The sequence below is a fragment of the Rattus norvegicus genome, chromosome 5 (genome assembly GCF_036323735.1).
Source record: "Rattus norvegicus strain BN/NHsdMcwi chromosome 5, GRCr8, whole genome shotgun sequence".
Classification (NCBI taxonomy): Eukaryota; Metazoa; Chordata; class Mammalia; order Rodentia; family Muridae; genus Rattus; species Rattus norvegicus.
Genome location: NC_086023.1, coordinates 114,066,686 through 114,093,057, shown reverse-complemented (window position 1 = coordinate 114,093,057; position 26,372 = coordinate 114,066,686). Strand labels below are relative to the sequence as shown.

The 26,372-nt window shown below is 38.6% G+C and overlaps 1 long non-coding RNA gene across 1 annotated transcript in view; it reads left to right on the top strand.

Annotated features, from left to right (window-relative positions):
• The first annotated feature begins 19,748 nt into the window (after positions 1-19,748).
• Positions 19,749-26,372, top strand: part of LOC120102919 (uncharacterized) — a 125,472-nt gene continuing 118,848 nt past the window's right edge. Inside the window, exon 1 of the long non-coding RNA XR_010051868.1 lies at positions 19,749-20,053. This is a non-coding gene — a long non-coding RNA (uncharacterized LOC120102919). The remainder of the gene's footprint in view (positions 20,054-26,372) is intronic.

Sequence of the window (26,372 nt, the reverse complement as noted above, 5' to 3'; positions counted from 1 at the left end):
TGCCTTTAAACTGATAATTCTTTTTTCATTCTTGATATCATACTTCATATTTCTTGATTCCATCTGTTACATTAAATATCCAATTTTAAATTCTGTTGTCTAATTGATTTAATGCTTATCAAAGTGTTCTTGATACCCAGCCTCAATTTTCCTTCCTAATTTATTCCCATTACTCCTGGATAAATCTTGAATAACTAGGATTGATGAGACCCTGAGAAGTAATGAATTGATTGCTGAAGCACTGTGGAACTCTGTAGTGAATTCTGTTTAGTTTTAAACTACATTGTAAGATTTTTGTTGTTATTCTTCTGATTTTTTTGGAACAAGTTTAAGTTTAATATTTTCCCTGAAGATGTCATGTGGAGGTATAAGCTAACAAGGTTCAGTTTTTACTTAGTTTTACCTGCTCTTCCGGAGTGGGGTTTATCATATTTACAGAAGAGGCCTTCAGACTGGAGGGTTCCTCTGGGAACTTCTTTCTGCATGGTTCTTTATGGGTGCACTAGAATAATAAAATGGCTTTGACAGAACATATTGCTCACTCCAGGCTCCAAAACATTCTCAACTTCACCTTCTCTGAGCCCTTCTTCCACTATATTACTGGGCTCAACCCTATATGGTGTCCTTTGGTAATTTTTGTAGTCTGGATATGATTAAAACTTGAATGAGAACTTTAATGCATCCTCCAGTTTCTAAGGACTGTGCTGAGAAATTTGATAATCTGTCTGTGGTTGAGAACAGCATGCCCTTTAGTTCTAGGATAGATAGTGAATTCAGTTCTGAAACTGTGGGAAGTTTCTCAGAGCATGTAGAGTTTAAAGGGAATATAGTTGGTTGAGAAAGACTTAGCCAAGTACAGATATGAAACCTTCTTATTTATTGTGTATATAATTGTTTGTGGGTAGGTGCGTGTGTGTGTGTGTGTGCATGTGAGTGTGTGTTCATGCATGTGCGCTCATGTGCATGTGTGTAGACCGGAGATCAAATTTGACTGCCTCCCTTAGTAGCTCTCAAACTTAGCTTTTAAGAAAGGGTCTCTCAGTGAGCCTGGAGCTAATCAACTTGGTTGGTCTGGCTGCCCATCAAGCTCCTAGTATCTCGTTTCTTTTCTCAGCAGTGACATAGAGAAACGAGGCTTCTTTATAGCAAAATCAGGACTGTTTCGTTTTGTTAAGTTCTGAGCATCTGAAGTCAGGTCCTTAAACGTTCATGGAAAGCACTTTACTACTGAATCATCTCCTCAGTCTCTTGAATACAAGTATTTTTAGGTTGAGGGCATCAACTACAAGTTCACCAAGGCAGGGACTGTTCCTTGAAGTACTGAAAGTGGGCTACAGTTTATGGGTGAAGCACACAGGGACCTGTCACAGGGTACCTGATGTGTTATAGTTAGAGCAGCCTTGATTGAGGTGAACAGTTCCGATTTTGGGACATCTGTAAGTATTTGTTATTGAGGGTGCTTATTGTTGGATTTCAAACCCAGGATAAATGGCTAAGGTGGCCCCTTAACATAGCAAAGCAGACTTCGCTGCCTGGTTCTCTCAGCATCTCTCGTGTCTACCTGTCACAGGGTATGGGTGGCATATCCTAAACTTCTCCAGGCCAGGGGCAGGCCTGCCCTACCCTCAGATACCCTTTGTTATGTAGTACAAACTTTTTTTTTTTGGTTCCCCTGCTCTCTTTTGGACCTTCTGGCTACTGCACATGGTTCCCCTCTTTCTCCTCTCCTTTTCCTTCCTCTCTGGTTATGTTCCCCCATTTATCTACAATAAAATGTCTTCATTACCATTCTAGGAGCAGTCATATCTTTTTCTTTTATTTCCTTTCTTGAAATTCATTTATGAGTTCTCTATAATGAGATTTTAAACTTTTGTTAAAAGAATAGTTCAACTGGAAATGAAATAGTAGTTTCTTTTATTTACCATAGTTTTTGTCTTGCAAGTCACTTCAAGATTCAACATAAAAACATAATGCTTTGCTTCTCCCATTGAGACAGATTTTAAGGCCCAATTTATGAGAGATGATCTCACGGGAGCCCTTATTTTCTCCTGGTTAAAAAAAAAATGCAGCATGACTTTGGAAAACAAAATTGTATGGATGTGACAGATCCGGCTCATTCGATTCTTAGATACTTAGCTGGCCCAGAGGGGCTGTTAAGTATTGGTTTTCAGATTTGTGTGACAGATATGTGGGTACATAGCCCCAGCATAGGCTAAAGGACAGGGTGGGGACAGTAGGCTAGGGTTTGAAATCTATTGATTTTTGGTATAAGAATAGAAAGTAGGGTACATTTTTCTTAGTTTTATTAGTTTCCTTTTTGTCTTCTGTATTAACCTTTAGAAGAATACATATTTGAATGTTTTGCAATATTGATGTCTTTTTTAGTAACTTTCTAGAATTTTTTGCCTTCATCTTCATTCTGATGAGATCTGGAAAATGATGCCTTGTAAAGAATCTTTTCTTGGTATTGTATTAAAGCATGTGTCATTTATAAAATTACTTCAGAGCAGTGCCCAAAGGATTCATACACACACACACACACACACACACACACACACACACACACACACACATATGCATGCATGCATGCACGCGTGCACACACACACATACACACATGCACGTACACATGCGCACACACACATGTATGTGTATATATATATATGCATACATATATACTTTCTCTGATTATGAGCAGCATGCAGGAAGAATGCGGAGTCAAGGTTATGCATCAATATTTTATGCATAGTTTCTGTTGGCCAGTGTGGTATTTAGTTTGTTACACTCTGAAATTTTTGGTTGGTAACTATATTAATGTAGGAAAATACTTCTTTTCGGGGAGCTTTGTTGAAAATACCATGAGTTCTTTTGGTGTTGCTAATTTATTTTTAGATTAGAGAACCAGGCATGTTCCACACCTCTTTTCCTTTTGTCTCTTCTAGGCTGTCTGCTAATTCTGGCATCCTGGAAGCAAAGGCAAAACACAAGAAAACCCACCTTTTCAAGGAAGGAAGGGTGGGGGATAAGAAACGAGAGATAAAGGAGAGAAAAAGCAGAGATAGAAGGAAAAGAAAAAGGTGGGCCTGGTGGGAAATAAACAAGAGGGCACAGGGAGAGGAGGGGACATGTAGGAGATGCTCGTCCTGGTCCTTCCACATTTCAATTCATTAGACATAGTCACAGAGCAGGGCTTTGAGAATGCAGAGGAGTGGAAGTTGACTTACTGGTTACTAAATGAGAAAATTCAAACTAACGCGTGCCTCTGGAGCAGCTCAAGACAGCAGCTGTAAAGAAAAGTAATATGGCTAAAACACACCGGGCACGTGGCCATAACTTGCATTTGTATGAAGGTAAAACATATTAGTGATTTATGTCCTTTTTGATTAACATCTTGAGATATATGTGTGTACACACACAGGCATATTTTATTTATAGCTCTGTGTGGCAGTCACCTGGCATCTAAACTGCCATTTAAAATACTGCAGAAGGTCAATGAAACAATTCCAAAGTTGGTAACAGTAGAAATTAAAAGGTAAAGGAAATGGAAGAAGGCGGTTTGCCATAGAGATCAAATTTTATTTTATTTTATTTTTCTGCCTGAAGTTTAACACAAAAGATAAATCTTTGCAGACAGCATAGGCTAAGGAATATATGCTATCAACTTATAAGTTATTAACGGAGGAATATTTTTAAGGACAGATACTATCTCAGTAACTGCTCCAAGTGCATTTACTTTATTTTAAAGGTTGTTCTTTCCATTATTAATGCCATACCGAGTCAGAGAGCCATTTGTGATGGAATAAGGTACTCTAAATCCTGTAAATGAATCTGCAGTACTCGCGGATATTCTCCAACACATTCTAAAATGTACTGCAAGTTTTTGGAAGATGTTTTTATCTTACTGTATATGCCCTGTAGATGGTAAGAATTCGATTTATTAATTCTCTATAAGTTGAACGCTTATGCTCCTTTAAACTGGTGCCAGTCAGGTACATGGTGGCTCAAATGTGTGTTTTGTGTGTTACAAAGTAACATTGCAACTCAAACTTCTGGATATCTAGGATAAATGATGTCTAGACAGGGTTACTCTGATTCAGAAGGGATTTCTTTTTGGGTTTAAATAAAAAAAATCGCTCCAACAGTATTTGCAGAACTCTCATTGAAGGTATGATATTTTACTTAATTGGAATGGGGGGAGGAGGAAAGTGTATAATTAACATCATATATGAGTCCAAAACTCATCGGCATGTAAGTATGATCTAGATGTAGGGAACATGATGTAGGGTCCCTCATCTAGGAGTTTAGAGACTTTCTTTGTTTAGGCCAGTCAATCAGCCTGTGAAGGAAGGTTATCTCACAGGTAAAGCCAAGAAGCCTCTTTGGGTTCCTTGCTTCAGGACTTATAAGTCATTTAGTCATCTTTTACACTAGATGAGGTTTCTAAAGGTTCTCAGAGAGTAGGGAGGTGGTAGCTTGTGTTATGCCTATGTGCCTGCATGATGTTAAGGTTATTTAAATAAAATGTAAGTAGATTCTTGTTATCTAGATTCCAGATGAACATTCCTTCTCCCCCCCCATCTTTATTAAATTGGGTATTTCTTATTTACATTTCAAATGTTATTCCCTTTCCCAGTATCCATGCCAACATCACCCTAGCCCCTCCCCCTCCCATTCTATTTGAGTGTTCCCCCCCAATCCTCCCCACATTCTTGCCCTCCCCCACAAGAATCCCATTCATTGGGGGTTCAGCCTTGGTAGGACCAAGGGCTAACCCTACCACTGGTTTCCTTACTAGGGTTTTTATTGCTACCTATGCAGTTGGAGCCCAGCGTCATTCCATGTATAGTCTTTGGGTAATGGCTTAGTCCCTGGAAACTCTGGTTGGTTGACATTGTTGTTCATATGGGGTCTCAAGTCCCTTCAGCTCTTTCAGTTCTTTCTCTGATTCCTTCAATGGGGGACCCATTCTCAGTTCAGTGGTTTGCTGCTGGCATTCGCCTCTGTATTTGCTGTATTCTGGCTGTGTCTCTCAGGAGAGATCTACATCCGGTTCCTGTCAGCCTGCACTTCTTTGCTTCATCCATCTTATCTAGTTTGGTGGCTGTATATGTATATGCCACATGTGGGGCAGGATCTGAATGGGCGTTCCTTCAGTCTCTGTTTTAATCTTTGCCTCCCTATTCCCTCCCAAGGGTGTTCTTGTTCCCCTTTTAAAGAAGGAGTGAAGCATTTGCATTTTGGTCATCTCTCTTGAGTTTCATGTGTTCTGTGCATCTAGGGTAATTCGCGCATTTGGGCTAATATCCACTTATCAATGAGTGCATACCATGTGTGTTTTCTCACTCAGGATGATATTTTCCAGTTCCCTCCATTTGTCTATGAATTTCATAAAGCCATTGTTTTTGATAGCTTGAGTAGTATTCCACTGTGTAGATGTACCACATTTTCTGTATCCCTTCCTCTGTTGAAGGGCATCTGGGTTCTTTCCATCTTCTGGCTAGTATAAATAAGGCTGCTATGAACACAGTTGAGCATGAGTTTTTGTTATATGTTGGAAAATCTTTTGGGTATATGCTCAAGAGAGGTATAGCTGGGTCCTCAGGTAGTGCAATGTCCAATTTTCTGAGGAAACTCCAGACTGATGTCTAGAATGGTTGTGCCAGTTTGCAGTCCCACCAGCAATGGAGGAGTGTTCCTCTTTCTCCACATCCTCGCCAGCATTTGCTGTCACCTGAGTTTTTGATCTTAGCCATTCTCACTGGTGTGAGGTGGAATCTCAGGGTAGTTTTGATTTGCATTTCCCTTATGAATAAACATGTTGAACATTTCCCTCCCCTCCCCTCCCCTCCCCTCCCCTCCCCTCCCTTCCCTTCCCTTCCCTTCTCTTGAATGTTGAAGATTTCTTTAGGTGCTTTTCATTCATTCGGCATTCCTCAGCTGCAAATTCTTTGTTTAGCTCTGAACCCCATTTTTAATAGGGTTATTTGCCTCCCTGCAGTCTAACTTTGTGAGTTCTTTGTATATTTTGGATATAAGTCTTCTATCAGTTGTAGGATTGGTCTTTCCCCAATCTGTTGGTTGCTATTTTGTCCTAACAGCAGTGTCCTTTGCCTTACAGAAGCTTTGTAGTTGTATGAGGTCCCATTTCTTGATCTTAGAGCATAAGCCATTGGTGTTTTGTTCAGGAAATTTTCCCCAGTGCCCATGTGTTGATTCTTTCCCACTTTTTCTTCTATTAGTTTGAGTGTATCTGGTTTGATGTGGAGGTCCTTGATCCACTTGGACTTAAACGTTGTACAGGCTGATAACATTCTTCTACATGCTGACTTCCAGTTGAACCAGCGCCACTTGCTGAAAATGCTATTTTTTTCCATTAGAAGTTTTTGGCCTCTTTGTCAAAAATCAAGTGACCATAGGTGTGTGGGTTCATTTCTGGGTCTTCAATTCTATTCCACTGGTCTATCTGCCTGTCTCTGTACCAATACCATATAATTTTGTTTTATCACTATTGCTCTGTAATACTGCTTGAATTCAGGGATAGTGATTTCCCTGGAAGTCCTTTTATTGTTGAGGATAGTTTTAGCTATCGTGGGTTTTTTTTTATTCTAGATGAATTTACAAATTGTTCTGTCTAACTCTCTGAAGAATTGGATTGGAATTTTGATGGGGATTGCATTGAATCTGTAGATCACTTTTGGTAAAATGGCCATTTTTAATATATTAATTCTGCCAATCCATGAGAATGGGAGATCTTTCCATCTTCTGAGGTCTTCTTCAATTTCTTTCTCCAGAGGCTTAAAGTTCTTATCATACAGATCTTTCACTTGCTTGGTTAAAGTCACACCGAGGTATTTTATATTACTTGGGACTATCATGAATGGTGTCATTTCCCTAATTTCTTACTCGGCTTGTTTCTCTTTTGTGTCGAGGAAGGCAACTGATTTATTTGAGTTAATTTTATACCCAGCCACTTGGCTGAAGGTGTTTATCAGGTTTAGTAGTTCTCTGGTGGAACTTTTGGGATCACTTAAATATACTATCATATCATCTGCAAATAGTGATATTTTGACTTCTTCTTTTCCAAACTGTATCCCTTTGATCTCCTTTTGTTGTCTGATTGCTCTGGCTAGAACTTCAAGAACTATATTGAATAAGTAGGGAGAGAGTGGGCAGTCTTGTCTAGTCCCTGATTTTAGTGGGATTGCTTCAAGTTTCTCTCCATTTAATTTAATGTTAGCTACTGGTTTACTGTATATGGCTTTTACTATGTTTAGGTATGGGCCTTGAATTCCCATTTTTTCAGGACTTTTATTATGAAGGGGTGTTGAATTTTGTCAAATGCTTTCTCAGCAGCTAATGAAATGATCATGTGGTTCTTAATCTTTCAGTTTGTTTATATAGTGTATTACGTTGATGGTTTCTGTTTGTTAAACCATCCCTGCATGCCTGAGATGAAGCCTACTTGGTCATGGTGGATGATTTTTTTTTTCCGGAGCTGGGGATGGAACCCAGGGCCTTGCACTTGCTAGGCAAGGGCTCTACCACTGAGTTAAATTCCAAAGTTCGTGGATGATTGTTTTGATGTACTGTTGGATTCTGTTTGCCAGAATTTTATTGAGTATTTTTGCGTCGGTATTCATAAGGGAAATTGAAGTTTTCTTTTTTTGTTGGATCTTTGTGTTGTTTAGGTATAAGCGTAATTGTGGCTTCATAGAAGGAATTTGGTAGCGCTCTGTCATTTTCAATTTTGTGGAATAGTTTGGATAGTATTGGTATGAGGTCTTCTATGAAGGTCTGATAGAATTCTGCACTGAACCCATCTGGACCTGGGCTCTTTTTGATTGGGAGACCTTTAATGACTGCTTCTATTTCTTTAGGAGTTATGGGGTTGTTTAAATGTTTTATCTGTTCCTGATTTAACTTTGGTACCTGATATCTGTCTAGTAAATTGTCTATTTCCTCCAGATTTTCAAGTTTTGTTGATCATAGGCTTTTGTAGTAGGATCTGATGATTTTTTGAATTTCCTCTGAATCTGTAGTTACGTCTCCCTTTTCATTTCTGATTTTGTTAATTTGGACACACTCTCTGGGTCCTCTCGTTAGTCTGGCTAAGGGTTTATCTATCTTGTTGATTTTCTCAAAGAAACAACGTTTGGTTCTGTTGATTCTTTGTTTAGTCCTTTTTGTTTCTACTTGGTTGTTTTCGGCTCTGAGTTTGATTATTTCCTGCCTTCTACTCCTCCTGGGTGTATTTGCTTCTTTTTGTTCTAGAGCTTTTAGGTGTTCTGTCAAGCTGGTGACATATGCTCTCTCCTGTTTCTTTCTGCAGGCACTTAGAGCTATGAGATTTCCTTTTAGCACAGCTTTCATTGTGTCCCATATGTTTGGGTATGTTGTATCTTCATTTTCATTAAATTCTAAGAAGTTTTCAATTTCTTTCTTTATTTCTTCCTTGACCAGGTTATCATTGAATAGAGCATTGTTCAATTTCCATGTATATGTGGGCTTTCTTCCCTTATTGTTGTTGAAGACCAGCTTTAGCCTGTGGTGGTCTTATAAGATGCATGGGATTTTTTTCTATCTGTCTGTATCTATTGAGGCCTGTTTTATGACCTATTATATGTTCAATTTTGGTGAAAGTACCATGAGGTGGTGAGAATAAGGTATATCCTTCTGTTTTAGGATAGAATGTTCTATAAATATCTGTTAAGTCCATTTGGTTCATGACTTCTCTTAGTTTGTCTATGTCTCTGTTTAATTTCTGTTTCCATGATCTGTCCATTGATGAGAGTGGGGTATTGTAATCTCCTACTATTATTGTGTGAGGTGCAATATGTGCTTTGAGCTTTAGTAAGGTTTCTTTTACGTATGTAGGTGCCCTTATATTTGAGCATAGATATTTAGGATTGAGAGTTCATCTTGGTGGATTTTTCCTTTGATGAATATGAAGTGTCCTTTCTTATCTTTTTTGATGACTTTTAGTTGAAAATTGATTTTATTCGATATTAGAATGGCTACTGCAGCTTGCTTCTTCCGACCATTTGCTTGGAAAGTTGTTTTCCAGCCTTTCACTCTGAGGTAGTGTCTGACTTTGTTTCTGAGGTGTGTTTCCTGTAGGCAGCAGAATGCAGGGTCCACATTGCGTATCCAGTTTGTTAATATATGTCTTTTTATTGGGGGGTTGAGTCCATTGATGTTGAGAGATATTAAGGAATAGTGATTGTTGCTTCCTGTTATATTCGTATTTGGATGTGAGATTATGTTTGTGTGGTTTTCTTCTCTTTGTTTTGTTGCCAAGATGATTAGTTTCTTGCTTTTTCTAGGGTGTAGCTTGCCTCCTTATGTAGGGCTTTGGTATTTATCATCCTTTGTAGCACTGGATTTGCAGAAAGTTATTGTGTAAATTTGGTTTTGTCATGGAATATCTTGGTTTCTCCATCTATGTTAATTGAGAGTTTTGCAGGATCCAGTAACCTGGGCTGGCATTTGTGTTCTCTTAGGGTCTGTATGACATTTGTCCAGGATCTTCTGGCTTTCATAGTCTCTGGCGAGAAATCTGGTGTGATTCTGATAGGTCTGTCTTTATATGTTACTTGACTTTTTCCCTTACTCCTTTTAATATTCTTTCTTTGTTTTGTGCATTTGGTGTTTTGACTATTATGTGATGGGAGGAGTTTCTTTTCAGGTCCAATCTATTTGGAGTTGTGTAGGCTTCATGTAGGTTTACGGGCATCTCTTTCTTTAGGTTAGGGAAGTTTTCTTCTATGATTTTGTTGAAGATATTTACTGGTCCTTTGAGCTGGGAGTCTTCACTCTCTTCTATACCTATTATCCTTAGGTTTGATCTCCTCATTGAGTCCTGTATTTCCTGTATGTTTTGGTCCAGTATCTTTTTCTTTTTTACATTATCTTTAACAGTTGTGTCAATGATTTCTATGGAATTTTCTGCTCCTGAGATTCTCTCTTTTATCTCTTGTATTCTGCTGGTGATGCTTGTATCTGTGGCTCCTTATCTTTTCCTTTTGTTTTCTATATTCAATGTTGTCTCCCTTAGTGCTTTCTTGATTGCTTCTATTTCCATTTTTATTTCCTTCACCTGTTTGATTATGTTTTCCTGGAATTCTTTAAGGTTTTTTCTGATTCCTCTCTATAGGCTTCTACTTGTTTATTTATGTTTTCCTGCGTTTCACTAAGGGAGTTCTTTATATCTCTCTTGAAGTCCTCCAACATCATGATCAAATGTGATTTTAAATCTAGATCTTGCTTTTCTGGTGTGTTTGGATATTCAATGCTTGCTTTGGTGGGAGAATTGGGCTCCGATGATGCCATGTTGCTTGGGTTCCTGAGCTTGCCTCTTGCCATCAGGTTGTCTCTGGTGTTACCTTGTTCTGCTATTTCTGACAGTGCCTTGACCGTCCTATAGGCCTGTGTGGCAGGAGTCCTATAGGCCTGTTTTCCGGTTTTCTTTCAGCCAGTTATGGGAACAGCATGTACTGCTTTCAGGCCTGTAGTCTTTCCTGTCTACTGGTCTTCAGCTGTTCCTGTGGGCATGTGTCCTGAGTCCACCAAGCAGGTCGGTTGGAGCAGAAAAGTTGGTCTTACCTGTCGTCCCGTGGCTGAAGTTGCTCCTTGGGGGGCTGCTTTTGAGTTCTCCCTTAGTGTGGCAACCAGGAGGGCCTGCACCACCTTTTCCCGGGGGCCCCGTGCATCGGGGTCCCAGATGACATTTGGTGTTTTCCTCTGGAGTCAGAAATGTGGGCAGAGTGTAGTCCCTTCTGGCTTCCCAGGTGTGTCTGCCCCTCTGAAGATTTAGCTCTACGTCCCAGGGATTTGGGTGACTGGATCCCTTCAAATCTGCGCGCAGTCTGAACTGCCCAGATGAACATCCTGAGGCTACAGAATACAAGAGTATTGATTTTAGGACTCTTCTTGATTAGATTTGAACTTATACTTCTTTGTACACAGGTCTACTGTGTTCTAGAACATCGAAGGACTAATACACAAACCAAAATCCTGACAAGACTCCCTCTCTTCAGAGCCCTTTACTGAATATCACTGGGGTGATGTGGTATCCGTCTCTTGTGCCCATATTGTTTCCTGGAAGGGCTCACAGAATTTCAGTTTAGATGAAAATTAAGTGACTATTGAATCTTTTGGTATTTTCCTGTAGGGGATTTGAACTCTGGCAGCAGTCACCTAAGAGTGTTTTAATGTTCACAGGGTGCATGAAAACCCTGTACCACATCTCTACCCAGTGAAACAACTCAATTTCCCCACTGCTTTGATCATTATATTTTCTTCTTCTTCTACACAGGGAACAATAACAGCAGTGACAAAAAAGCAACCCTATTGTCTACCCAAGCATTTGCCAAAGCTTTGTAAGCTATGGCCTTCTCTGCTGTCAGGAGGAGAGCTTAGTGTCTTATTTGCTTAACATGGTTTTATTAGGTTTAAGGTTGTGAGGCTAAAGCATTGAGTGAATTCAGTTTCTGATCTGATAAATTTGTTTTATAGAATTAGTGTTCTCCATCCTTCTGTGAATTGGCCAAGAAATCCTTGTTTAAGGATTCATGAATAGGACACTCCCCTTCATACCCTATCAAAAGGTTTCCTTTAGAGTTTACAGGGTTGCCTGTAAAGTATTGATGGTAATAGAACTTTTTCTGCACTCACTTCTATTTTTAAAAATGTCTATCTTTATTTTTTATTGTATGGATGTTTTTCCTGCATACATGTCTATTTGCCATGTGTATGGCATGTCCCTGTGGAGGTCAGAAGAGGGCATCAGATCCCCTGGAACAGAAATCCCAGGCAGCTAGGAACCACAGTGTGGGTTTTGTGAATCAAACCCTGGTGTTTGCCAAGAGAATCCAGTGCTGTTGACTGCTGAGCAATTTCTCTATCCCCACATTCACTTTTTTTTTCTTAATGGCACATCCCAGGGAATAGAAATCGTGCTAAAAGAAGTAAGTGATTTAACATCATTCCATTGTCCTTTTCACTTTTTAAGATTATTATCATTGTTTTTAATTTTTTATTGGATTCAAAAGGATGGCACTCTTATCCTAAGGTACTTCAAAAGGATACTGTGTATCAGGGAGAATAAATAAGATTGTATCTTGGGTGTTTTCAAATCCTGTCACACAGTCTTTGTTACTGTAATAGTTTGGTTCTGCTTCAAATGATTTCTTCTACCTTGTATAATCATGGCACTGGACAAAGGTTCAGTATCAAACAGTCCCTGTTTTTCTGCTCCAGGGTGGCTGTGTTTCATAATCAAGGGGAACGTGTGGTTCCAGGATGAACGGTATGAGGCAAATGTAACATTACCATTTTTTTTCAAAACTCCAAGACCAGCATTTAGCAATTACAAAACCCAAAGCTAAACATGCCTAGAAGATTGACATCCACCCTTTTTACAGCCCAAAGTGCTTAATCATTTAGAGCAAATCTCTAGAAGGCCTCATCTCTGGTGGACCTTTGGAGCCTCTAAAACTACATAGGCATGAAACAGGACCCCCCCCCCATCCCAATCATCAATAGAGAGTCTAAATGAAGAGGTACAAATGGCTCTTTCATGAATTTGTCAAAGTAAAATCCACATTAGAAAAGATTTACTGGTTTCCTCCTATCAATAGAAGAATCTCTCTTGATATTTCTAAGCCTTTATCTTCCCTTCAAAGAGCACACTGTCCTCGGCTTAGCTTTGCAAGGTGCATCGGTGAGGGGAAGATTATCTTCATAGGAAATGGAGATTTAGCAAGATATACTTCTGGGACAGCATGCTTTAGCAAAATAGATATTTCCCCAACTCAAAGAAAAAAAATTCAGCATTAAAAATAAACAACGTTCATACGAGTGATTCCTGAGAGGATGTTGGGTGCAAAGTATTCTTCTCAGAGAGATTTGTTCTGCCCTGTTTGGATTCAGGACTTTACTACAAGAATAAGTCTTTCTCCCTAATGTTATTACCTTTAAATATTCAGTATTGATTTTTGACTAGTCTTTCTCACAAGTTCAAGGTTATGTACTCTTTTACTACTTTATACGGTGTCTTAACTTGCAAAGAAAATGTGTAATCGCCTTTCCAGGGACTGCTCTAATCATCCTTTTAATAGTGTCTGTATAATGAGTCTGGGAACTGTAACCTGAAGGCCAAATCCCTCACCATCAGTTGCTTGTGTCTGAGTAAACCATATCAACAGAAAGATGGCAACTGTCTACACTTAAAGCATGCACATTATTTATAAGCATAGACAACTAAATTTGGCTTGCACATATTTAAAGACCCTTTGTCTATAACTTTTCTCAAGAGGAAGCTACACAAGAATGGAGACCTTAAGATGAGGGTAAAAATAACTTGTAGATAATTTATTTGCTATTTTATTTTTGCATTTTGTTCTTTTCTTCAATAGGTAACATAAAGGTGAACTGGATTTGAATTCTTCCCCTAGCCTTAAATCTAGATGCTTCTATGTTTTCTCTTTTAGGACAGTTACCCTCTACTCTGCATGCTGAAGGATATGTTAAAAGAATTCCAGAGAAAGGCACATTTACTTATTTTGCTGTATTTTGAACTTCAAAGTTAGTCCTTATTATTTGTCTATTTTTTGAAAGCTTAATGGCAATTTTATTGAGCAAAGCAGCTACTGGGGAGGGCATCACATTTATTGCATGCCAAAATTATTTATTGCATCACAAAATTATGTCTATGTAGAACTGTGCTGTATGACACTGAGGTTGGATCCATGGCACTACGTCAAATGTGCAGATCTTTATAACATGAAGAGTGAAGTCTTAAAGTATACAATGTAAAAATGAATCATGTATAGTTTTAGAATATTATTGGATGGAATGGAGAATATGATAAAAGGATCTAACTCCATTACAATATATGAAGCTACATCTCTAAAGGTGACAGGGATATGTAGAATTAAATAACTATGAAAATGACTGAAATCGGTAAAAATACAAGCAGATTTAAGTGTGTGAACCAAAAAAAATGCTTTAATTGATACAAAAGAATAGTTATGAATGCTGAAGTCATTATGAGTATATACTAGGATTTAACAACTGATTGGTGGAAATATGTCTCATTGTAGAAGTGAGAAGTTATAGGTGAACAAGTTAGAAGACTAGAGTAATATATGTGTAGACAGAAAAGAGTTATAAACATCAGTATAGACTCACATAGCTTTGGATGGCTCTTAGAGAAGTATTTAGAGTTGCATTGTGTGCATGAACTAGTATAATCATACACATATTACTTGTGTGGCTTTGAGATTCTATTCTCTGATGTGACACTATTTGAGGGGTAATTATATCATAAGGTGGGGTGTTATGATGGGATTAGTGCCCCTGTAAGAATACATGGAAAACTTGCTTCCTCTCTCTTTACCTACCACTTGAGAACACAGTTGTCCATAAGCCATGGAGTGGGCACTCACAAAAACACACCCTTATCTCAGACTTGCAGTCACCATGGTTATGAGAAAAAAATGTTTACTATTTAAGGCACTCAAGGGATGATTTTTTTTTTTGTAGTGGTCTGAGTCAAATAGGACATTCTGCAAGTTGAGAGAGTTTACATGCAGGGACACCTCAGTAGTCATGATCTTAGAGCTTAGGTCTTGGTTTCTAATGGTTTTAATTCTCCAATAAAGAAGCCAGAGATCCTTAGGTCAATAGCTGCTTCTAGGACTGGGACAGGGACTTTATGTGATGAACCTATATCAATTTGTAGCACCAAAAATCAAGTACTCACCCAAACCCCCAAGATAGATTAAAAAGATATAAGAACCAATGAGTAAAGTCTCAGTAGCCAAAGCTGTTACATTTGAACAATGAAATGAATTAGTATTGTATTATAAGCTAAAATATAAAAATATTTAAATGGACACAGCCATACAAAAGAATGACTCAGTGAAGAAACAAGTGAAGGGAATATAGGAAAAAGGTTGTTCTGTGAAGTAACTCCCAGAGATTTATACAGCTATGTTGCCTTCAAGGGGCTGATAAACTGCTTCTTCTGTTTCCTGAGTGTGAGCTTCATGTTTTAATGTGTTTTCAAAGCAAAGGTTTAGATAGTACTCATTCAATAGTGCAGAAACACTGTCTCAGGCAGGTGGTCAAGGTGAACACCACAGTGAAAAGATATTGATAATCTATAATCCTTTATATGTGTGATGAGAATTGCATTTCAACAGCCCATTATTCTCGCAAGCACATGAATACTAATTAAAGACATTCTGCAAAAATTTCATCTTAAACCATCAAGATCACCAGACCCAGGAAAGACTTCAGAGAGCTTCATTGTCTCGAGCGATAAAATGCAGTGTGGTATCTTAGATGAGATCCCCAAACAGAACAAAGGAATTAGGCAGAAACTAAATAAACGTGACTTGAAGAGGATGTTAGCTAATAAAGTGTCTATGGTGATTCATTAAATTTGATGAACATGGCATAATGACATAAACTCTCAGTAACAACCAGAAACTGAATGTACCACACTCAAGAGCTGTCTGTACTATCGTTACCAGTTTCCCACCGATATAATAATACTTTAAAATTAATAGTGTGATTTTTTTAAAAAAAGGAAATAGTATCTCCATGGCTTGCACACTTAGTGAATCATCAGGGAAACAACTCATAATCACAATGAAATATCATCCATCTCAGTTAAAATGGCTATTAATAAAAGGGCTGAAATTAACAAAAAAAGACCAGTGAGGTGGACATCAGGGGGCGTTTATACATTGATGGCAGGATGGTAGGCCTTTTGACAGGACTATTTTCCAGCACTTGTTGAGGATGAATGATAGAGTAGGAAAGTACTTTGAAGAGTGTGGTACCAATACAGAGTTTTACTATTACTTGTTGGAAAGGCATTTCCTTCGAAAGCATATGGTAATATTTTTATATATTCAACACAAGCATAACATCTTCCTACCTCCTATGCTAGGCATTCTTTTTATCTTTAGATAAACTGACTCATGCCCGAGAAAGACTCAGGCTCAAAATATTTTTACAAATACCTTGCCCATATAGCTAGGCTCTTGTCTGACTAGGATTGTAACTTAAGATAACCTATTTATTTTAACCTCCATTCTGCCACATGTTTGGTTACCTGTGCTTAGGTACTATGTGTCTGTCTCGTTATATTTTCCCAATGAATTTCCATGCCAAGCTCTATCCCAGAATTATTTCTCCTCCCAGATGTTCTACCTATTTCCTGCATAAGCCCATAGGCCATAGGCTTTTTAATCGACAGGTTTGCATCCATACAATACACAAGATATTCTCTCTACATTAAATTATGGTGGAGTAAGTATAAATAAATGAGCTTCTTAGATCCAGTTGTCCAGTCATTCCTACAGGGGAAAAATAGCAAGGCATCTGTCTTAGTCAGGGTTTCTATTCCTGCACAAAGCATCATGACCAAGTAGCAAGTTGGAGAGGAAAGGGTTTGTTCAGCTTACATTTCCTTCCCCATTCCTGTTCATCACTAAAGGAAGTCAGAATTGGAACTCACACAGGGCAGGGACTTGGAGGCGGAAGCTGATGCAGAGTCCATGGAGGGATGCTGCTTAACTGCTTACTGGCTTGCTCTCCCTAGGTTGCTCAACTTGCTTTCTTATAGAACCCAGGACTACCAACCCAGGTTGGCACCACCTGCAATGGGCCCTTTTACCTTGATCACTAGTTGAGAAAATGCCTTACAGCTGAATCTCATGGAGGCATTTCTTCAAGGGAAGCTCCTTTGTGATAACTCCAGCTTGTGTCAACTTGATACACAAAACCAGTCAGTACAGCTGTGAAATATTGTGAAAGGGGAGCGAAGGCAGAAGAGTCGTCATTTAGAGTCATGTTAATCAGACATGCTGTTTCTGTGCTAACTCAGATCTTTAAGTAAAGGTTTCCTCTGACTAAGCATGTGGTCACAGGGGCTAATAAACTCACTACCTCAGTTTTTCATTATTTCTGTTTACCACTGCGTTATCTTGTTAAGCCACTTAACCATTCGAAACTCTGTTTAATAATCTCTTTGAAATAATACTCACCTTTACAGAGTGAGCTTTAAACAATAATAAAATGTGCTAATGCATGTGAAAATATTCAGGGAGCTGTCTGTTACTAAACAAGTTAGTTCTCTATGTCACTTGGCAAAGTTCTGAATGGGTTGTGTGTTCTTAGAGTCCCAAGGACTGAATCTAGGACCACTTTGAATGTGTCTATTTAGTTCTTACACCCAGAGAAGCCAGCAGTTTAATTTGTGTTTCTTTTTCCAGAGAAGGCAAGATTATCTTTTTCTGGATATATAGGTCCTTGAGTTGTGCTTATCTTGTTTCCTATCTGGTTTCTTGTGACTTCAGTCACACCTCCTTAACTCTCAATGTAAGAGCTGCTTTTCACTTACAGGTGACATAGAGTTAATTAGCTTGTGGAATTAAGAAGTCCTGGTTTACATTAATGTAAACATTACAGTACATATATGAAGAGCTTTACTGAGAGGATCTCGTGCACCACAGATACACAGTGGTTTCATGAGCAAGGCCCTACATAGGAAAGTAAGATGGTATTTTGTTGGTTTGTCTTTTTAAACATGAAATGACCTTCACAGACTGAATTGAGAAGTGTTGGGTGGTTCACTTATTAAAAGATTCATGAATGCTATTATAAGAACATAGTATTAATCATAACCAATGCATCATATATTTGTATGACATTTGGATGAATTATACAGAAAAAATTTGTACCCATTCTCTCTCTCTCTCTCTTCATGTGTACTTTAATGAGAAATTCCTGTGAGTTATATATTCCCTAAAGCTGAATAGACTTCTAATTTCTCCTTTGCATCTCCAAGTTAAAAGTATTACAATAGCAAATAACTTTCCCTTTATTTTATAATGTCCCCTCTATGAAGCCAAATTCTTCTTCTTCTTCATGAATGTTTGTTTCCCATTTTATTGTAAGAATGCCGAATGGCTGAGAAACACCTAAAGAAATGTTCAACATCTTTAGTCATAAGGGAAATGCAAATCAAAACAACCCTGAGATTTCACCTCACACCAGTGCGATTGGCTAAGATCAAAAACTCAGGTGACAGCAGATGCTGGCGAGGATGTGGAGAAAGAGGAACACTCCTCCATTGTTGGTGGGATTGCAGACTGGTAAAACCATTCTGGAAATCAGTCTGGAGGTTCCTCAGAAAATTGGACATTGAACTGCCTGAGGATCCAGCTATACCTCTCTTGGGCATATACCCAAAAGATGCCTCAACATATAAAAGAGACACGTGCTCCACTATGTTCATCGCAGCCTTATTTATAATAGCCAGAAAATGGAAAGAACCCAGATGCCCTTCAACAGAGGAATGGATACAGAAAATGTGGTACATCTACACAATGGAATATTACTCAGCTATCAAAAACAACGAGTTTATGAAATTCGTAGGCAAATGGTTGGAACTGGAAAATATCATCCTGAGTGAGCTAACCCAATCACAGAAAGACATACATGGTATGCACTCATTGATAAGTGGCTATTAGCCCAAATGCTTGAATTACCCTAGATCCCTAGAACAAACGAAACTCAAGACGGATGATCAAAATGTGAATGCTTCACTCCTTCTTTAAATGAGGAAAAAGAATACCCTTGGCAGGGAAGGGAGAGGCAAAGATTAAAACAGAGACTGAAGGAACACCCATTCAGAGCCTGCCCCACATGTGGCCCATACATATACAGCCACCCAATTAGACAAGATGGATGAAGCAAAGAAGTGCAGACCGACAGGAGCCGGATGTAGATCGCTCCTGAGAGACACAGCCAGAATACAGCAAATATAGAGGCGAATGCCAGCAGCAAACCACTGAACTGAGAATAGGTCCCCTATTGAAGGAATCAGAGAAAGAACTGGAAGAGCTTGAAGGGGCTCGAGACCCCAAAAGTACAACAATGCCAAGCAACCAGAGCTTCCAGGGACTAAGCCACTACCTAAAGACTATACATGGACTGACCCTGGACTCTGACCTCATAGGTAGCAATGAATATCCTAGTAAGAGCACCAGTGGAAGGGGAAGCCCTGGGTCCTGCTAAGACTGAACCCCCAGTGAACTAGTCTATGGGGGGAGGGCGGCAATGGGGGGAGGGTTGGGAGGGGAACACCCATAAGGAAGGGGAGGGGGGAGGGGGATGTTTGCCCGGAAACCGGGAAAGGGAATAACACTCGAAATGTATATAAGAAATACTCAAGTTAATAAAAAAAAAATAAAATCTTCAGCTTTAAGCTTGCTTTTCAAAATGCAGTATAATATTTTGGAGACCTTTTATGCTGATTAAAATATTCTATATTTGAGTGATTAGTTTTAATGTGTCATAGATTTAAAAATAGTATTTTATTAGACATTTATGACTTTATAATGCTTTAAAAATAAATCTTACATTGATTAATAAAAAAAAAGAATTGTATAGATATTATTAGTACATGAGTTCTGGCTTTTAAGAATAGTACATAAGAAATTGGGATGTTCTGTCACATAGTAAGTTTGTAGCAGTTAGAAAATAAAACTCTGTTGTTTAGCTCTATTTACTAATTTTAGAGTGATAGAAAGCCAAAGAGGTCTGAGCCAAAGTCATGCAGACTTCACAAATCTTCCCATCCTGGTTTTAGAATTAATTACTTAAATTCTTTTATGGGTGGGGTGGGGAGCGGACCGGCAGGCAAGTGAGTGCTATTATAATATTTATTGGTCAGGCTCTCTTAAGAGTATATAGACTATTCCTAAAATTCTCAAAATGGAGATTAAGTGTCTTACTTGCACCATAGGCAATGTGTGAAGAGGTTGAACAAACCACCAATCACTGTTCATGTAACTGCTCTCTGATGGTCCTGATGATTAGTTTGGACCTCCTTTAGGAGCCACAGTCAAGGAGATCACTGGCACTAGCCCAGTCCAGTCTGGATGCTGTTAGAAGACAGGAAGATGTCCAGTTTGAAAATCATCGAGGACTGGAGATGCTTTCACATACAGGTGTGAAACTGCATTCTCATGATGGTATGTATCTCTGTAAAATCACTCTGAAAAAACCAAACAAGCACATCTTTGTAAACACATATTAGTAGAGAATTACAGATCACATTTTAACTTAAATATGTGGTAGCATCTGTAGAGAGATCTCATCATTCAGCAAATCTCATTTTACAAGGAGGAAATTGAAATTCTAGGAAGGAACATTATAGCAATTTCAGTGATTATGAGACTCTGGGCAGGCAAGACACTAGTTCCCAGCACAGGTCTTTCAGCCATAACAAGACATGCCTGCCAGTGGATGGAGAGAATATAGATCTGATTTGTAACATAAATGTGGTTAGATACAAGTAATTAGCTATCAATATAGCCTGAAACAAAAGTCACGTTATCTTTTTTTATTGAGCTTGTGCCTACATGGTTAGCTTTTATTATTATTTTTTACACTGAATACACCGTTTGTACAAAAGCTTTTTAAAATTTAAATCATCTTGATTATTTACTATGAAAACTGATAAAAGGGGCTTCACAAGTGTCCTGATTTACCATACTGTGTGAAAGGTATTCTAACTTTTAGAAAGTCATCTGTTCTTAGTGCTATGCAAATATTTATTAATTGATCAATTAAACATGAGAAATACAGAACTGTACTTAAATTTCATGAAAAAAATAAATTTCACTTTGGATGTATGTGGAGCTACTAAATACCCAACCTCACATACCCATGAAAGGGAAAAATAAAACGAGATACATTGTTTCAAATGATTAGTAAGTTTCAGTGGCTTTGGACTCATCATCTCATTTGTCCTCAGTGACCACCTTTGCCTCATGAAAATAGCATCTCTGTTCATTGGTGGGACAACTGAGGCTTAGCTCAGACAACAAAATATGAATGGTTACAATTGCACCACAAAGTCCAGACTTTTTTCCCCACAATCCAGTCAATTCTGTAACTTACTAAAAAGGCTTCATAATGTGCAGTTTTCTATAACTATTCTAAATGCCTCAGTGCCCAAGTGGAACATACAAAGAAGGAAAAACTGGCAAATCCAAATTCCCTGCAGATGAGACGTTCAAATCCAAGCGGCTTGTGCTGGTCTTTGTGAGCATGGCTTCACAGTGCATCCCAGCCCTGTGCAATTCCATTCAGCTCAAGACGTATGGAAAGAGTTTTATGTTTTAAACAATTAGACTTGACAGAGCTATTGTTTCTTTCTTGTTTAATATCCCTCAGCTCTGGAGCCAAGCCAGAGTCTGTACTCTGTCTCTAAATTTAATTCTTATTCCTTCTACATATCACTTATTTGTCAGAAGAGCAACTTAATAGCATTTGTTGCTCCAGTTCAGGAGATTTTGGGTTGTGTCATTTCCCAGCTGACCTGATTAGCTCAGAGGGAATATAATTTTTTGTCTAATGGTCTAGGAGGCTTCTATCATTGGAGATCTTCTTTCCAGCTCCTGGGGTATTCTGTAAATGTCATGGGATGACATAATTTATAGATATCATTGTTTCTTACAAAAGGATAAAGCTGTTATAATTATGAAAAGAGTCCAGAATAAGGATTGTATAGAGAAAAAGTATTTAATACTGGCTACTGGTTTGCAACTTGTTAGTCCAAAAGTCTAAAGCTCCAAGGGAGATGGAAAGGACTATGGAGGGGAAAATACATCTCTACCTTGTATCATTTCAATTCACTCTAATTCAAAACAAACCTGGCTTCACTTCTGTGGTTAATTAAAATTGGACTAGTAAGGTACATATCCTTGAGAAAGTCACTTCTCTTCCCAAGGCCTCAGTTTCCTCATGTGCTAAAAGCTGCTCTTTCCTCACTGTTCTCATTTGCTGACATTTGCTATGAGAAGGTAATAGATTGCATTTGAAAGATACTTGCTTTAAAATCACAGAGCACATTGCAATCTTGGCTCTGTAACTATTTAGCTCTTAGGATGGGACACTGATTCAGCTTTTCTGGGTCCCATCTGAGTCATTGAAACTAATTTTGAAGGTTCTTTTGTTAATTTATATTCCATGAGACCAAATACAATCTCCTTTTGTCATATTCATGTCTCGCACAAAGAAGCAATCAACACACACATTTTGTTGAGTTTAATTGTCTTTCTTTACTCAAGTGGTATACTGCTATGGTTTGTAAACTGTTACTACATACATATGCAATGGATTTCTATGGCAGAAGAAAGAGCTGAGACCAGAAGGAGAGTGATTATAAAATTCTTTTTTTCCTTCAACATGAATATCTGTTTGAATGTTTTAGAGAAGTTTCTGGCAAGATTTCAACTGGTGTGTGATTTATGTTTGTCAACTTGCAGCAAAGAAAAATTTCATTAGACTAACATTTTTTGAGCTCTGTTGTAAGCATGTATTACTGTTTGCTAAATATTTTGGTTTCCTCTTCCATGGTGACTACTCTATATGAGAAATCTTCACTTGATTAGCATTAAGCTTTGTCATGTGACTTACCCTAGCTGGTAAAGGATGAAGAACAGTAAGATGGGTCATTTCCAAGTGGAAACAATTACAAGAGACAGTTGTTTGTTGCTGTGTTCCTTTCTCTCTAGCACAGGACCATCAATGTTTCCAGGGGCAGATGGGGTACGGTGAGTATTCTATTGGCATGAAACATATCAAGCTATTTTGGAGAAAGTAAGTATGTAGTATGAATGAGGGCTTACCCCCTTGTCATTATAATATGACAATATTTCTTCTTTTCGTTGCATTCTAATCTGGTCTACTCTATACTATGCTTGCAATTGAAAAGATACAATGGAGATCAAGTCAAACAAACCCTGGGTCCTTTGGACTTAGTTAAGCAAGATGTTATAATAATACCCAGTCTACATTGTAGTACAAGATATATATGCACGTATCGAAGAGGCAAAATTGATTTGTGATTAGCACAAGCCCTTTTAAAAATATGCATTTAAGTTGATAGTTCATAGATTCACAGAAGTGAAGCTGGCCAAGGGGCAGGAAGAAGAAGCTGGTATTGCCAACAGAGAGCTCTAATCCAGGAGGAGGTATGACAGATCATGGGAGCATTGACTAATATGTTACTGAGTATGGCTGTGAGGTGGGGCAAAGAGGGGACTGGCACAGAGTGTGGCTGGTAGACTGATGTCAACAATAACATCAGTATATACTAGTTCTGTGTGAAGTGCTTTATACACATTTTCCACATGAATATTATTATCATTATTTTAATTGAGCCATAGAGAGGTTTAATAACTTGCCTGTTGCTACACAGCAGGAATGCAATTTTATCTGAAGGGCAGTAGGAAGTCACTGAACAGTGTGACACATGGAAGGAAACCTTGTGACCAGACTTCCATTTCAGAAAGATCACTTCAGCTCTGATTCTCACTTCAGGATAGAGCCCTGGTTTGTGGTTGTATGGGCCTTAACTTCTTCAGCTCAGTCACCCGCCTCCATTAGGCAAGGCAATGGAAGGCAAGAAGAGAGCTGGAGTGCTACAGGGAAGTGATATTTTGAAGGGCTTGGAATGGAATATGCAAGGAAATAAAGATTGTGGGTCTCAAGATTATTAAGATTCGGTAGTAGTTTTAATAATAATGTAAGTGTAATAAAATGATCCCCAAATGAACTCTTATGTCTAATTCAAACAAACAGTATGCTATTGCATCAGTATTTTGAGCATTTCAATTTTCTTTTGACTCTAATATAGATAATATACTGGGTAAATTAGAGACAAAGCCAAAGATCTTTGAAGCGGATCCAGCAAGTGGTGTCTGCATCCTCTTCTTTTCTTTTCTTGTTTACTGAGGCTAAATAACAGAGGTTGTGGTTTGTGTTTTTCTTCATCATAAATAGGGTCACCTATTGACTGAGAGGGGAAAGAGCGCCTCATAAATGACAATGACATTTCTGACAATTGTTTGTCTTCTGTCCATCAGAGGTCTCTAGAGACCAAGACCTGACTGAAAAGGTCCCCAAGTCAACATGGCAGAGACTGTGATTAATATGGATGCTATTCAGGCTTCAGTGGGGCCTCTTCTTTTAACAGAATTCTGAGGAAAGCTGAAGGCATGGTTGCTATTTGTAGTTTGCTTCCTCCAGTCTCCTTTTGGTACTATCCTCAGAGTGCCTGATACTAAACTTTTTCTCTTGCCCTTCCAACTTTCCCTTTGTCCTCTTCATTTCCATCTTTGCTTATACCCTGGATTAGCTTCCCCTCATCTTTTTAAACAGCACGGGGCTGCAGAAAATAACATGCTAAAAACCAGCTGACTGCCAAATGGATAAGATTTATTGCAACAGAGAAAGGAAGTTATGGGACAGTGTGTATATTAATATTTCTTTTTGTTTTGGTCTATAAAGTCGCAGGTTTGGGTTCTTGGGGACTTTTATTTATATGCTTTAAAGAAAAGCAGTTAGGTTAGAAAAGGAGATAAAGGGGGATGATAGACCAGGATTTATGGCTCATGCATCCATGAGTACAGGTTGGCTCGGCCATTGCAACTTTCCCCTATGGCACAGACAAGGTTGCATTCTTCAAGGCGCTATTGCATCTTTTGAATACCACTATATTCTTAAAGGTGATATTGCATTCTTTGAGGTAGCATAGCGTGTTTTTATGTACCAATGCATTCTTTGAAGTACTACTTAGAGGCCAGCTTGGCAGGGATTTTCAATGCTGTTCTCCTCAAACAAGCTGCCCAAACAGAGAAATTATCAGTAAAGACTGGTGCAGGTTTAGGGATAGTTTCCTGAATTTTCCTGAAATAACCAGTAATGAGTTGCCGGCTTAGATAGCTCTTTTTATAGATCTTGCAGCAGCTGGATCAAAATCTAATGAAGATGTTTGTGTCTGACAATGGCAGGCCTGCATACTTCTAGCCTGCTTCTTGAGTGCACAAATGCATTTCATTTGGGAACATGAAAGGCATATTTAGCGACAACTGATGGTTCTTTGTTTTTTAATTCCCAATAATGTCTTCAGTAAGTGCTTTTGTTAACATTTTTGCATTATACAATAGGTGACACAGGAAGATAATTGGTGTGCTGAAAGCAATTAAAGAGTTTATATCCAACTTGTTCTGCCTATTAAATGGATCCATTCGGCAGGAAGCACATTAGCATCTTTACAGTGGAACGGAGTGTGGAAATAGGGTATTCACGGGGCTTGTGCATCCTGCTCCTGCTGCACTAAGACATATCTTCAAGATTGTAGAAAAAAGGAACGAGCCATTTCTCTCCCCTTGGAACTGTAAACAGAAGTAAAACTATTAATAGATGCTGTAGCTAATCCCAAGAAGCTGCGACTGAGAGATTAAATAATGTCGCAAAGAGAGGAAGCTGGAATGAAAGGAGGGGAGGGAGGGCGGAGGGAGGAGGGAGGGAGGCAGTCCCCTGATCACAGAGCTGAGTTAGACAAGGACAAACTGAAGGACTCAGGCTGATCATAGGATCAAATTGCTATAAGGGGGGAAACCTGCTCTTCCCAGAGTATATATTACTTTGTTTCCCCAGTAGAGTTTTAATAGGAAAATTTGTGTTTTATTTTCACAATAGTAATCAAGAATACTTTCAACAGAGGTTGGATGCCATGGAGATGCAGCTAGGCCTGGGGGACAAATCTGTGAACTGAAAACTTATTTACTGATAAAAGAAATAGCAAAGTAGGAGCCCTTTGGGTATGTGTACAATTTAAGAACAGAGCCCTAGTTTTTACTGCCAAAATAAGGAATTATAACTAAAAGGATTGATATATAATTAAATCTTGCATACTGGAAGTGGTTAGATGGCCCTATGTTTTATTACTACTAACTCGCTTTCTCTCTTCGGTTGATCCTCTGCTCTATACTGGCGTCGAAGCATTGTGATTCCACAGGTTTGGTCAGCGTGATTCCATCTCTTCACTGTAACAGCTGTGAGGTTTGTGATATTGGTACCAAATTCGATGTGTGGTACATGGTCATTACCAGCATCATCTGGATACCTGGAAATACAAATTCTCTGGTTTTATCCCAAGCCATGTAAAACAGAATCTCCAGGGTCAGGGCTTAGGAAAACATTTTAATGCATAGAAGGCTGTAGGCAATTTTTTTGCTTGCTAAAGTTGGAGAATTGCTTTTATAGTTGATAAGTCTAGGCTCAGGGTGTTTGAGTACTGTGTGGAAATCACAACCACATCATAGAAACAGAACAGCTAGCTTTACATTTTTTTAAACCATGTTCCAAATGCGTTTTTTTTAGGATCATTGACATATCGTACTCTTTGTAGGAACTGGAAATCGTTTATGAAGAGTCTGAGAATGGTCTCTTGTTAGTGATTGCAATTGAAACTGCTTAGAATTCGTGATGGTGGGA